The following is a 12,842-nucleotide window of genomic DNA, read 5'->3' as shown; positions in this document are numbered from 1 at the left end:
CCTTGCAATTCATCTTACTTCATTGTTCGTCCCATCCTTCCGGTTTCGAAAAGCATTGTGTCACATTGTTCAGCGTGTCTAATAGAAATTTTTCGTCTTTCTTTCTATTTTATTTTTAAAGGGACGCCTCCGATCGGATGCACTGGAGTAAAATATATCGCCGTTGAAGGCCATTCCAAGTTTGTATTCTTCCATCGGAACATTCGAATGAAATACGTCGCTGGTGATTGCCGCTGAAACTTTCCCTACTACTAAGAAATATACATATGGTGTGTGCGGAGGTATTGTTGTTTACGTGAAAGCGGGGAGGGGGGGGGGGGTGAGCTTCCATTTTTTCCCTGTAACACTTGCGTCGTTTTCTGCACTTTTATCACGTTACTGAAGAGTAGTAACTGATACCACCTACAAGTGTCAACATCTTCTTCAACACAAATAGCGAAAATAGTTGCTTCTTTAAATCTGATACCACATACTGGAAGATGTTCCTTGCTTCTTCATTAATATGACTACACGCTTGATATAAGGTAATGATTATGTACCGATTCTATTGCTCTTCCTATTACGACAATTGCTCGAGCGGCGCTTTACCTGCGTTGTCACAAGAATCGACCGATCGGGAACGGTAGACGATAAGAATGAACTAGAATCGACCGAAAGGAATTATTAAATTATACTAGCTCGGGTTCTAACGACAATTTGTAATTTAAAATTTTATCTGTCGCTGTAATAGATAAATCTTCAATATCCCATGACCAGACGAACCGTGCCCGATTAATTACATCTACGTATTTTCTAAGTGGTGAATGATGTGTTTGTCACACTGATGACAGCTTCACACAAAGATACAGAGAAAGAGAGATATGAAAGCAAAGGAAAGTCGGCGAGGTTAACCAGAGCATATATCTCCGGTTGGCGACCCTGTACTGGGGAAGCGTAAAAGGTTTATGTGTGTTCAAAAAGAACGTACCATACACAAAATCCCTCTACATACTTTCTACGCTTTCTTGCCTTACCTGTGTAGACTTATCGAATGATGCGAATAAAATACAGTACGACAAAGTATTTGTGTGTTTTCGTTTCGTGTTCTTGCAGAAAGCAGCTGGGACGAGTGGGAGGGTACTATTCAACTGTGGCCAGTTGCAGTGCCTCACCAACGCGAACGCGAAAAGGGCCGGGATATCTTAGCACGTCTTGCACAGGAAGTGCCGAGGGTATGTCTAATAAACACGACATTCTCATCAGTACCGCAGCGAAGTAGAGGCGTCAGAGTTCGGAGCATCATTTAGTTCCTAATAAAGCACTATAATACCAAACAAAATTAATACCTTGAGAGTTTAGCACACTTGTTGCTCATTTTTGTGTACCCATAACCTTATGATGTAAACATAATAACGACCTTATTCAGCACTTAACACTTCTCATCTATAGGATTCGATATTTGATGTGTAGAACCTGGCTGGTAAATTTAAGTCCTTCAACTTCTCGACTCATGAAAGCCTGCGTCTTAACATCGCTAGAAACCTCGGTTGTCAGTATAATCATTATCATCATCAGCATCATCATCATCATCCTTTCTAAACTTTCTTGCCTTGCCCGTGTAGACTTATCGATTCATGCCAATAAATTACAGTACGGCACAAGTATTTATAAGTTTTCGAGGCTTGTTCTCTGATGAGTCGGAGGGTACGTTTTCAACTGTGACCAGTTGAAACTGAATATGCATGTCTGTGGGAGTGGAAGTTGCTCCACTATCGTTTTCTCTTTAAGTAACCCCCCCCCCCCCTCCTTCTCGTCCCTTCCACTTAAAAAAATAAAAGAAGAAAAGCCACAGCTAAATGTAAACTCGAAGCACTTCAGAAACTAAAGCTAAAAGCCAGGCGTGTGAAATATCAAAGATTTTCAGTAATAATCGAATGCTCCCTGCTGTTCGATTTGTATTTCATTCGACAATTAACTTTTCGAAGTTCTGGAATTTTTGTTTCTTTCGAATACATAAGAGATAGAAACACTTATTGAATTCTCGATTAAGACAGAACGAAGAATGTGAGCCCTGTTCCAAATGGTCTCGCTACAGGATAGCTGCGGTTCTTGCGCAGGGGCACCAGTTCCTGAACGAATGCAGGGGAAAATAACTTCTGCTCGATGATTTTCAGTAATTCATTAAGAATGGCTCACGTTTATGAAGCCTGCATACGAATTTGTTTCGATTTATTTGCCGGTCTCAGCGTATTTGCATCTGTTTAGGTCAATGGAAAGTGCTGTAATACCTCACTTCTCTTCTTCAGAGAACACAACATAGTACGTGCATCTGGTCACATGCTCTTCCCTTGTTTCAGTACTGTCATGGCCATGGTGCCTTAGTTAATAAAAATAAGTTGTTTATCGTTTACAAGCTTTTCAGTTATTCGGACGTCTAATTGCGAATGGTATTAAAATGCATTACGTGCATATGTCAATGTATATAAGCCTTCCTATTCTTCTTTTTTGTCACAATATGGACCCTCGCAAGCTTCGTATTTGATGTTGATTCAGAAATGAGAAAATATTCATTAGTTGATTTTGTATTCGGAGGTCGTTTTTCTCGAATATTCGCTTCAATTTGAAAAGTTCACTGTTCGAACAACCCATTACTAAAACTCATCCATAACAAAAAAAAAAAAAATGCAAGTATGATTGGGTCGGATCCGGGTACTCTGACATTTCGCCAGCTCATTTATACTATTATTTTTTAATAAAAATAAAAATAAAGAAGTCAGCTTGTCGGTTTTTTAAGAACGGTTTCTTAACAATTAAGAAATAAAAATCTTTAGGACTGCTAACTTGTTTACAGGAGGCGAGCGTCTCGTGAACTTTTACATTGCCTTCTCAGGTTTACATTTTCAAAATAGCGCGTCAAAGTTCAAGGAACAAGTATTGCGCTTTTACAAGGAGCTTAGTACTACACTTTCACTTGCTTACACTTTGTGATGTCAGTTTCTCTGCTTGTTTTGCGCCAATAAATCTGTACTAACATCTTGAACGCGGACTGTCATTTCAGCCGAAGTTTTTCGCCCCCACGTCCCATTTCCCATCAAGACATCTCAAATACTTCACAGCTCTTCTCAAGATACAAGCACTTTTTTTCGCTCGTCCTAACGCTCACATTTTCGGAGTAGCCTACCCGAAGGAAAGACGTCACATGCCTCAAACGGAAACATCGTATTTGTTCCGCACAGACTGCGCGCGAAGTTCGTCTCGAGAGAATCGTCAACAACTATACAAGCTTTGGATGTACACACTCGTCGGAATCAGGTGGCGTTGCGCGCCCTCTTTGTGGCAACCGGAAGTCGTAATGCCTAATGAAAACCGGGCCGCGCAACTCCCACGCACTACATTGGATAAGTTTGAGCAGCACAAACAGCAACACCCTCTCGTCCATAAAACGCCGGCTCTGAGCTTGGAGAGCCTGATAAGCCTCGCCACTGTCAGCCTACAAACGTCGTAGTTTGCGGCGAACGTAAGAGCAGATAAAGCGAATCTGGCACTGCGAGAATGGCTGTGAAGCGTATATAGTATGTGCCATTCGCCGCGAGTAATGGCCGCCGAATCACCGTTGCGAAATACTAAACTTAAGTAGTGCGAACACTAGCGGGACTCGGCAAAGTTATCGAGTTGTGCGAGCAAATGGGCACACTTCCGAAAGTTCTCTTTTGTGGGCTGCGAAAGCAAAACGCTGAAAGGCGGAGTGAATGCAGGAAGCCGCTTTGTTCCCACACGGGATTTGCGCTGAAGTTATCGCGAACCGTGGACCAGCTATGCTAGTGCGATGCAGAACTATATACTTGCCAAATCATGCTTTGAGTGCGGCAAACCAGCAAATGTTCTTACAAAGTCTAAGAGCAACTAAATTGCATATTTAGAGAATCTTTCGTAACGTTTCTGCGGTATTAAGGCTTTAAGTAACGAAAGAAAGAGCGTGGTGCTTCATGGAAGAGTCTCCGCCGGCAGGATAGACGTAGAAAGACTGTGTGTCAGTATAAAAGGGCCTTCTCTACTAGTTCAAAGTCCTATTACTGTATGGGAAACCTTGGACAGAAGGGAAAATGGCGCTACACTAAACAAGGTTTATTTATTTCAAAGCGCGGTTCGTTCGCCATGCCACGCGCAGATAACGTTTCGAACACCTTTGGACATCCTGCCTTCATTTGAGACTAAGAAAGAAGTTGCACCAATGCAGCACTATCATTATTAGGGGCAAAAAATGTCATATAGTCATCTGCACGTGATAGAAAATAGTAAAAAGAAGATAGCTGCCGCTCGGGAGGTTTGAACTCACGACCCCTGGTTTACGAGACCAGTGCTCTACCACTGAGCTATAGCGGCCTTTTTTCGCCCGCATTCTTTATTTTTCTAACATAGCAAGTACCATTCCAGAAGCTTTTTCATAGGTTTCCAAATACAAAGAGAGAATGAATCACATATCTACATAAAGACCAGTCTTTGCTGCAGGCGCTTCTGCCACACCTGCAATATCTTGCTAAACTCATCTTCAACGTCAAGCAGCAAACTTGCGTATGCAAAAGCGCCACAAAAATGGGTCCGCGTCGGTTGCGTGTTTTCTAGAGGTAGAATGTAGTCCGTTCGTGATCTCCAAATTGCATACAAACCTATTAATATCAGGCTTTCAACCCAGCTGTTATTTTGCTGGTGTTCGACTGTCAAAAACTTTGCATCTTCCGACTTTGGGTATATCTGTACATCGAACGCAATTCGTATGTTGTGCCAAAAGTGGGATGCATTTGTACAAAACAAAAAGACGCGTTGCAACGATTCTGGATAGGGGCAGAGCGCGCAGTTCGTTGACCACGGCACAAAAAAATTATTACCTAATTATGGTTGACAGGTAAAACTTCGACATGTGACTTAACAAAAAAATCCTTAGTCACTGTTTTTACAGGATATTTTGGAAGACGCTTGAAAACGACAGACTCTAGCTGGCTTCCATATCGAGACCGATATAGTGGTGGTGGGAATAGCATACCTATAGTGTTTCAGTAAAGGCTCTTCCATTTTACATTTTTTAGGTACTCTTGAGAAAAACGCTGCTCAAAGAAGTGAGCGGCCTGCTCCACCTCCCTGTAGAATTTTAGGGTGTGCACACGTGAAACTCCTTGGGCACCATCAATCCATTCACCCAAGTACCCATCACCTAGTTGTTTGACAGAATGATGTTTAATATGATTAGTTTGGTTTTTGAAAAAAAAAAGGTACCTGTGAACTTTTAGTTTTACCTCTACATTTACGTGCTCTAGGCATCCTTCCGCCTTACTTAAAAATAAATTACTGCGCCGCATACGCTCAAAACGTGACTCCCAAATAAATGTTGCGCGAAATCTATGTACTCGATTCACGTATGCCGACAAACAGGGCATCACCTGCGCTGAGTACCACACAGCTGGAAACAACACAGCCTTGCACACAAGAGCTCTGTTCATAAGTGGAACAGTTCTTCCTTGCCACGGTTGCACTTTTGCCGTGAGAGTGTCACTTCGCATTGTATTCTGCCCGTTCTGTAGGTTGGCAGTATCAAAGCACACACCGAGGTGGCTGATACTTTCAGACGTCCACTTAACATCCAGAAAGGTGGTTGGTTTTGTGTCTCATACACCTAGCCATGCACCCGCGCACTTTTCACAATTCACTTTAGCAGCAGACACTTTACAAAAGTCCATGACATGCTGCACTCCTTGGGGGACTTCTTTAGAGGCACAGACAAGCGTAAGGTCGTCGGCGTAGGTGAGGACTTTCAGAGAGGTATCTGTGAAACTGAAGCCTGTTAGGTCACCGTCGTTCAGAATTGTTCGGCACAGGAGTTCCAAGTACAGAGCAAAAAGAACTGGTGACATGGGACATCCTTGGCTAATGGACCTGTTGAGCTCTATCGTCGGTGTCGTTTGCCCTTTGATCACCAGTCGCGTCGATACTTGCCTGTAGCAGACACATATATTTAAGAAGGCGGTCCCCAATGTTGCAGGCCTTAACGCAAGGTGAAGAGAAAGTCATGTGCTACTCTGTCGAAAGCCTTGCTCAGATAAACTTGCAGAACCGCTACTCTGGATCCATCAACGGAGGTCGCTTCGCATATTTTCCGCATGGCATGCAGATTATCGCTGATACAACGTCCTTTGATGCCGTATGATTAGTGGTTCCCGATGACTTTTCCGGGGGCAAAGTCAAGTCGTCTAGCTATATTTTTGGCTAGAATTTTGTAATCGGTCGTTAAAAGACTAATGGGGCGGAAATCGCTCCCTGTTGACACTTGCCTTGATTGCTTATTCGGCGGAAAGACAGTAAGACCTCGTCGCATAGATGGCGGCGATAATCCTCGTTTCGAAATGTTTTCGTAAACTTCGCGTAGTATAGGTACTAATTCCAGTGAAAATTTATTGTAAATAGTAGTACTGAGCCCATAAATTCATGATGATCCCTTGGTTTTAATTTACGAATGGCCCATTCTATTTCTCTCTCTGATATGCACTGATCCGTTTTTTTTGTTTTGTTTCGTCATTTATGCAATTTAACGTTGATGCATATTTTTGCAAGAGTTTGCGGTCAAATGTGTTACTTCCATATTCGAAGAGGTCCTTGTAAGCTTGAGTAAAAGCAGCCTCGGTGCCGTTTTGGGATGTGAGAATGCTGTCGCCGCTTTGCATTGCTTCTATTCTGTTTTTCCTTCCCCGCTGTCTTTCTTTTGTCTTGAGAATCTTGAGCGTTTCTAATCTCTTTGCTGTGATTCCATCATAGACCGGATCCTAGCGCCTTTGTACTCCTTCTTCAGGATTGACAGCAGGTGCCTTTCGCACTCTTTGATATCTTCTGTAAAGGCACCCGTGCGACAGTTTTCGTCTTCGATTAGATTTTTCAGAGTTCGCATCAAGCTCAGCTTTTCGCTCTTTTAGAACTGTTTTCTTGTCTTTTTAACAGCGAATCTGTTTAAGCCAGCCGTAATTCGTGGTACGTAGCCGTGGTAGCCATGGCAACCCGAAAGAGGAGGAGACCTAGTGCATGCGCACGCGGTCTCCTCCTCGCTAGCTTCCTGCCTTCCCGACCCCTGCCTCTCTTCTCTCCACACCGTGCTGAGTCAGGAGAAAAAAAAAAGCTTGCACTAGGCCGCTCAAAGCTCAAGACACAGCAAATCTGGCCGATTGATATCGAGCGGCTAGCCTCCAACGCGTTCGGCGTCGGCAAGCAGCAGCGTTCTTGGCACTGTGCCAACATTGGTTAGCCTCCCTGCGTTTGTGGCATGCCAGGAACGCTGTCGCTCGTAGGCGCCGACGCGTCCAGCGCTACTCACGCGAAATGTCGCCAACGCATTCGGCGTCGGCAAGCGACAGCGTTCTTGGCACTGTACCAAACTTGGTTAGCCTGTCTGCGTTTGTGGCATGCCAGGAGCGCTGTCGCTCGTAGGCGCCCACGCGTCCAGCGCTAGTCACGTGAAATGTCACGAAAGGGAAGGTACCACCGAAAATGATCGCTCGAGAATACCTTCCTATATGCGTAGTTAAGTTAAACAAAGTTAAGACCTAGCAGCAACCAAGTTCATACCTAGCAGTAGCAGCCAGTAAGCTTCGCTGTGCCAAAGCTTTGCGTGACCGAGTGCAAACTTGCCTAATTTTAACACGAAAGTGTTTTATGCCGGGGTCCACCAAGACTTCACTGACGTATTTCCGTCACGGAAATACGTCACACGAACATACACGAACATAATACAAAGAAAGAAACCAGAAGAAAAAGTTCCACAAACATGCAAAATTTGGAAATCGAACCCACGACCTCTCGGTCCGCGACGATAGATCGCCGAGCGTTTAACCCATTGCGCCACAAACGCATTTGCAGAGAGCTACACAGACGCGCCTTATATATCTAACACTCCTCCGTGTACCCGCGCTCTTGCTCGGGGCGGTGCCGCCGCCTACGAGCAGAAAAGAGAAGTACTGCATTATGACACTAACGCGCACCGACAGTGAACGCTTCGGTGGTCTCAGCACTACGACGCCTCGATGCCAGCATTCGAAGGGACGCTGGCATCAAGAAGCACTACCAACTACTAGGTGGCGTTCACCGTACTCAGCACAGCGGAGCGTGGCCTCCGCAATTAGCTCTGAAAATGTTTCTGAAGTTGATCGCGGAGGCTGCAATTACGACGCGCTGTACGCGCTGATTTGACTCGGTGACGATTCAGTTACGTGCTTTGTCTTGAGCGTTGTATTAGTGTGTCAGTTACGTGCTTCGTCTTTCGCGTTGTGCTAGCGTGTGCAGCGTAGTGCAGCTTCCATATGCACGACGGTTGCTCATGGTCATCGACGTTGGTAGTCGTGATGGAGGAGACGTGCCACCAGGCGTCAGCGTGGGTGCATCAACGCCTAAGGGCGCTTTAGCCACAAAACACCAATAGACATTATATATCAATGTGCAATAAACATTACACTACTTCTGTGAAGACACGTTTCACTTTCGTGTTCTATACCGATTCCTATATAAGAGGGATCAACCACATTTTTCTTAAATAGAAACATTTTACACCCTTCTTTTAACTCTTCCCACAATATGGCGTCGAAGTGTCCTGCGTTCGTTCTTTCCTTGATTAGATTGCTAATGCTGCAGCAGATCTCTTAGTCATCCAGGAGACTCTCATTCAGCTTCAACAACTGCCATTCCTTGCGCCCCCTTTTTCTTTGCTTTTCTTCAATCATGGCTGTGACAAATGCATGATCTGAGAATGCGACGGGCTTCACCCTATACCGCACAATGTACGATGGGAGATCGCTAGACGCGTAAAAGCTGATTAAACTTTGAGTGACAGTGGCCCTGCCAATGTGTAAAACCGTGGTTATTTCCTGGCGCAAGTTTGGTAACATCCTGCAAGTTATAGTCGCTCAAAAGCTTTTGGAGTTCTGGTAGGCTGGTATCTGGAGGTCGCTTTTTCGAACAATCAGAAGCACGTAAAACACAATTAGTGTCTCCTGCAAATATAGTACGGCACGGTGAGTCAAGATACTGCCTCAGGCCTGAAAAGAATTCTTTTCGCATCACCCCTAACCCAGCCTTTATGTACCCGTTCCCCCCACCCCCTGTGCAGAGTAGCAGGCTAGAGCATGCTAACTCAGACCGACCTCTATGCCTTCCTTCAAATAAATTATCTCTCTCTCTTTTCGCAGCGATGCGTCATTGGGAGCATGAATCGAAATAAGCTTGTATGGTTGATTCTGGTACACCAAATCCCCACTATCCATGCGGCCATTTCGGTCCTTGTCCCATTCGGGGTATACTGTTTCTTTACCAAAATGGCCGTCCCTCCACCATATCTACAGACAGGTGAAAAATGAAACGAGTAATGGTTGCGAACGAAGTGGTTTATCTCTTCCAACTGCACACTCAATGAAAGTTTAGCCTCATGAATAAATCTAATGTTAACATTTTCTTGTAAGATTAGATTTATAAACCATTGTTTCCTCCTGCGCGCGACCAAGCTCAAGCAGTTAAAAGTTTTTAGCTTTAAGTAAGCCATTTTGGAAAGACACTACCGCTGCTCCGGCCAATCAACACACCTTTGAGGCGTGATCTTCACAGGTCACAAGGAACACTAGTGACATTTCTCCACTGACGGATCCGAGGAGCCGTGTTAACACAGTTCCTCTTTATGGCCGCGTTCGATTTTGCTTTTGGCACCATGCTTCTCATCTCTGCGGTCCTCCCTGATGTACCATGATCTTCGTCCGAACAAAGCACATGCATCCTCGAAACCATAGTGCTTGCGTCCTGTGGATCTGACTCCAAGGATAGGTACGCCTCCGGTGTCCTCGCGTCCATCGGTAGGTCCGTGGATTCAGACGCTGCTGGCATCCTGGGGCGTTCTGCTCCCAGGTCCACAGCCTTTGTTTCCAGTGCAGGGACCGCGCCTTCAGACGCAGCTGGCGTCTCCACTCATTCTGGTTCTGCTTCTGGGTAGATCACTTCAACTGCCTTCGGCGTGACCACTGGTACTGAAGGGCACGGAGCTTTAAACACTGCGCTGCACTCTTTTTCCGGCTCCCCCTGAAGCTTTATTTGTTATTAGAGATACAGCAGGCGAAACTGCTGCCGCAGCCTTCACTGTAAAATCGGCGTTCTCAGTTTATTTTGGCGTGGCTGGTGTCAGTAGCGCACCCAGGATCTCTTCCAGGGGGGGGGGGGGGGGGGGGGTTAAAAGTTTGCCAATACCATCTAAACAGCACTAATTTCAATTTCGTCACGCGAAATTGTCCAAAAATGCGCTTTTTGCGAGTGTGCAGACGATTGCGCGTCTTACATCTTAGTTGCAGTACTCAAATGCACAAGGAAAGATAAGGGGTTAAACAAAAGGGGGGCTCAGGTCGGCCTCAGGGGTGGGGGGGGGGGGGGGGTTACAACCGCCAACCCCCCCCCCCCCCCCCCTCCTGTCGGTGCGCCACTGGCTGGTGTTTCAGGTTCATGCTGCCATGAGGAAATGTTAATCTTACGAGGCTGCAATGTTTCTACAGCTTCATCTTCGTCCATGAGCGCCTTTGTATCGTCGTTCTCGCCATCTTCCCGTATCATGGTAGCGTATGTTTTCCTGCAGTCGTCAGCTTCCAAACTTGCGGCATTCAGAACACCGTGGGATACGACAATCCTTTCTTATATGGCCCGATCCCTTGCATCTTATACACAGAAGTGGTCTTCCAGGCACAATTACAAGAGTATTGCTGTCCTGTATACAAATCTGATGCGGGAGCATTCTGCCAGTAAATGCGTGTTTCAGTTTCAAAATCACTGACCTTGATGAGGTCTGGGCTCCCTTAAATGTTCCGGTCAGCCACGTTTCTCTGCTGACTTCCTCAATTTTTCCAAACGGTTCCAGTGATTTTCGTATGACGTTGTCGCTGATATGGCAAGGAAGCCAATAAAGCTTGACTCTCACCTGACTGTCGTTGGAATCGACGACAAGGCATCTTTTAACTTTGATGCGCAGTTCCCTTGGTTCTACGAGCACTTGCTTCGTAGCAAGTGCTCGACATTGAATATTACGACATTGAATATGTCGTTATTGCCCAGACATAATTCATCTGGTAGGCATCTATTTATGCCACATCCTTGACCACTTATAGCCGCTCATATTCTTCTTCGAAGTCATTGATTAGATATGGCCTGACAGACACATCACAATGCTGAAACATAGTGTTCAGGGACGCGTTTCCAGTTGGGGCAGAAAAAGTTGTCGCAGTTTCACCTGAAAGGCGAAGCATCAATTGCGATAGCAAATTTGAAGATAGCTATACGGAGTAATGATAGCAGCTTTATCAGCTGTATAAACTTGGACATGCAGCAGCACCAGCAACACGCAGAACTGTTGTCGACGCCGTCGGCGTTTTGCCCGCGTTCGCTCAAAATGCGTGCGGCGTTGGTGACTGTTGCCGGAGCCTCTCATATAAATAGGCACTTGGTGCCGCAGCTAAACGTCGCCTCCTTTCTCTCCCCATCCCCCCCCCCTCCCCCACGTCCTTTCGCGCGTCGGAAGAAGGCACGTTTGCTCTACATATATGGTGATTGTAGAGGAGGAAAGAGACGCCTACTTCTGCAGCCCTTAAGGGAGCACAGCGCAGAACGCGCGTTTGTTCTCCGCCGTGCGTTCACTCCCCGTGAAAGCACGCGTCCCTCGCGCTCTTTCATTCGCACATACAGCGTTCGGCGCGCGGCGACGATTTCATCTCCATTGACGTCATACGGAACCTCACGGCGACGGCGACGGCGACGCCGACGGCAGAAATCTGCTTTTGAGTGTCCATATAATTGCTATCGCAATAATAACTTTGTTGTCTTCATGAAACAGTAGAATCGTGGCCTGTGGATGCTGACACCGCTCGGAGAGGCGTCCGACGCACGCGAGAGCCGACGAAGGAATGGAAACGATATATTATTGCGATAGCAATTATATGGACACTCCAAAGCAGATTTCTGCCGTCGGCGTCGCCGTCGCCGTTGCCGTCGCCGTGAGGTTCCGTATGACGTCAATGGAGATGAAATCGTCGCCGCGCGCCGCCGAACGCTGTATATGCGAGTGAAAGGGCGCGAGGGACGCGCGCTTTCACGGGGAGTGAACGCACGGCGGAGAACAAACGCGCGTTCTGTGCCGTGCTCCCTTAAGGGCTGCAGAAGTAGGCGTCTCTTTCCTCCTCAATCACCATATATGTAGAGCAAACGCGCCTTCTTCTGACGCACGAAAGGCCGTGGGGGGGGGGGGGGGGGGGGGCAGGGAAGGGAGGCGACGTTTAGCTGCGGCACCAAGTGCCTATTTACATCAGAGGCTCCGGCAAAAGTCACCAACGCCGCACGCTGTGTGTTGCCGGTGCTGCTGCATGTCCAAGTTTGTACAGCGGATAAAACTGCTATCCTTACTCCGTCTACTAAGTTGCTATCGCAATTGATGCTTCGCCTTTCGGGTGAAACTGCGACAACTTTTACTTCCATCACGTACCGTCATTGGAGCCGATGCTGCATTCATTTCAATGTACGACTCTTTCATTTCAGCATCAACAGTGGTACAAGATTTTTCTCCGCGAATTTTCTTGAACCACCCCTCGAAAACTGCAAATATGTCTCACTTTTAGAAGCCATGAGACTTTATTTGTAAATACACACCGAAGTTTACTTCAAACATTTGAAAACAGGTTAGCAAAGTGTGCTTGAAGCCTAATAATTATCCCTATATCTACATGAGCATTCCTTCCCCGTTCGACCTTATGTTTTGCCCTCTTTACTTGTTTTTGAAACTCCTCACATTTTTGCCATTTTAAATTTTCATTCGA

The 12,842-nt window shown here is 46.1% G+C and overlaps 1 non-coding gene across 1 annotated transcript; it reads right to left on the bottom strand.

The window, feature by feature from the left end:
• Positions 1-4,290: 4,290 nt before the first annotated feature.
• Trnat-cgu (transfer RNA threonine (anticodon CGU)) lies at positions 4,291-4,362 on the bottom strand. The gene has a single exon. It is a non-coding gene; the product is annotated as a tRNA-Thr (tRNA).
• Between the last annotated feature and the right edge of the window lie 8,480 nt (positions 4,363-12,842).

This window comes from Dermacentor silvarum, chromosome 6 (assembly GCF_013339745.2).
Source record: "Dermacentor silvarum isolate Dsil-2018 chromosome 6, BIME_Dsil_1.4, whole genome shotgun sequence".
Classification (NCBI taxonomy): Eukaryota; Metazoa; Arthropoda; class Arachnida; order Ixodida; family Ixodidae; genus Dermacentor; species Dermacentor silvarum.
This window is presented reverse-complemented; position numbering and strand designations above follow the sequence as displayed.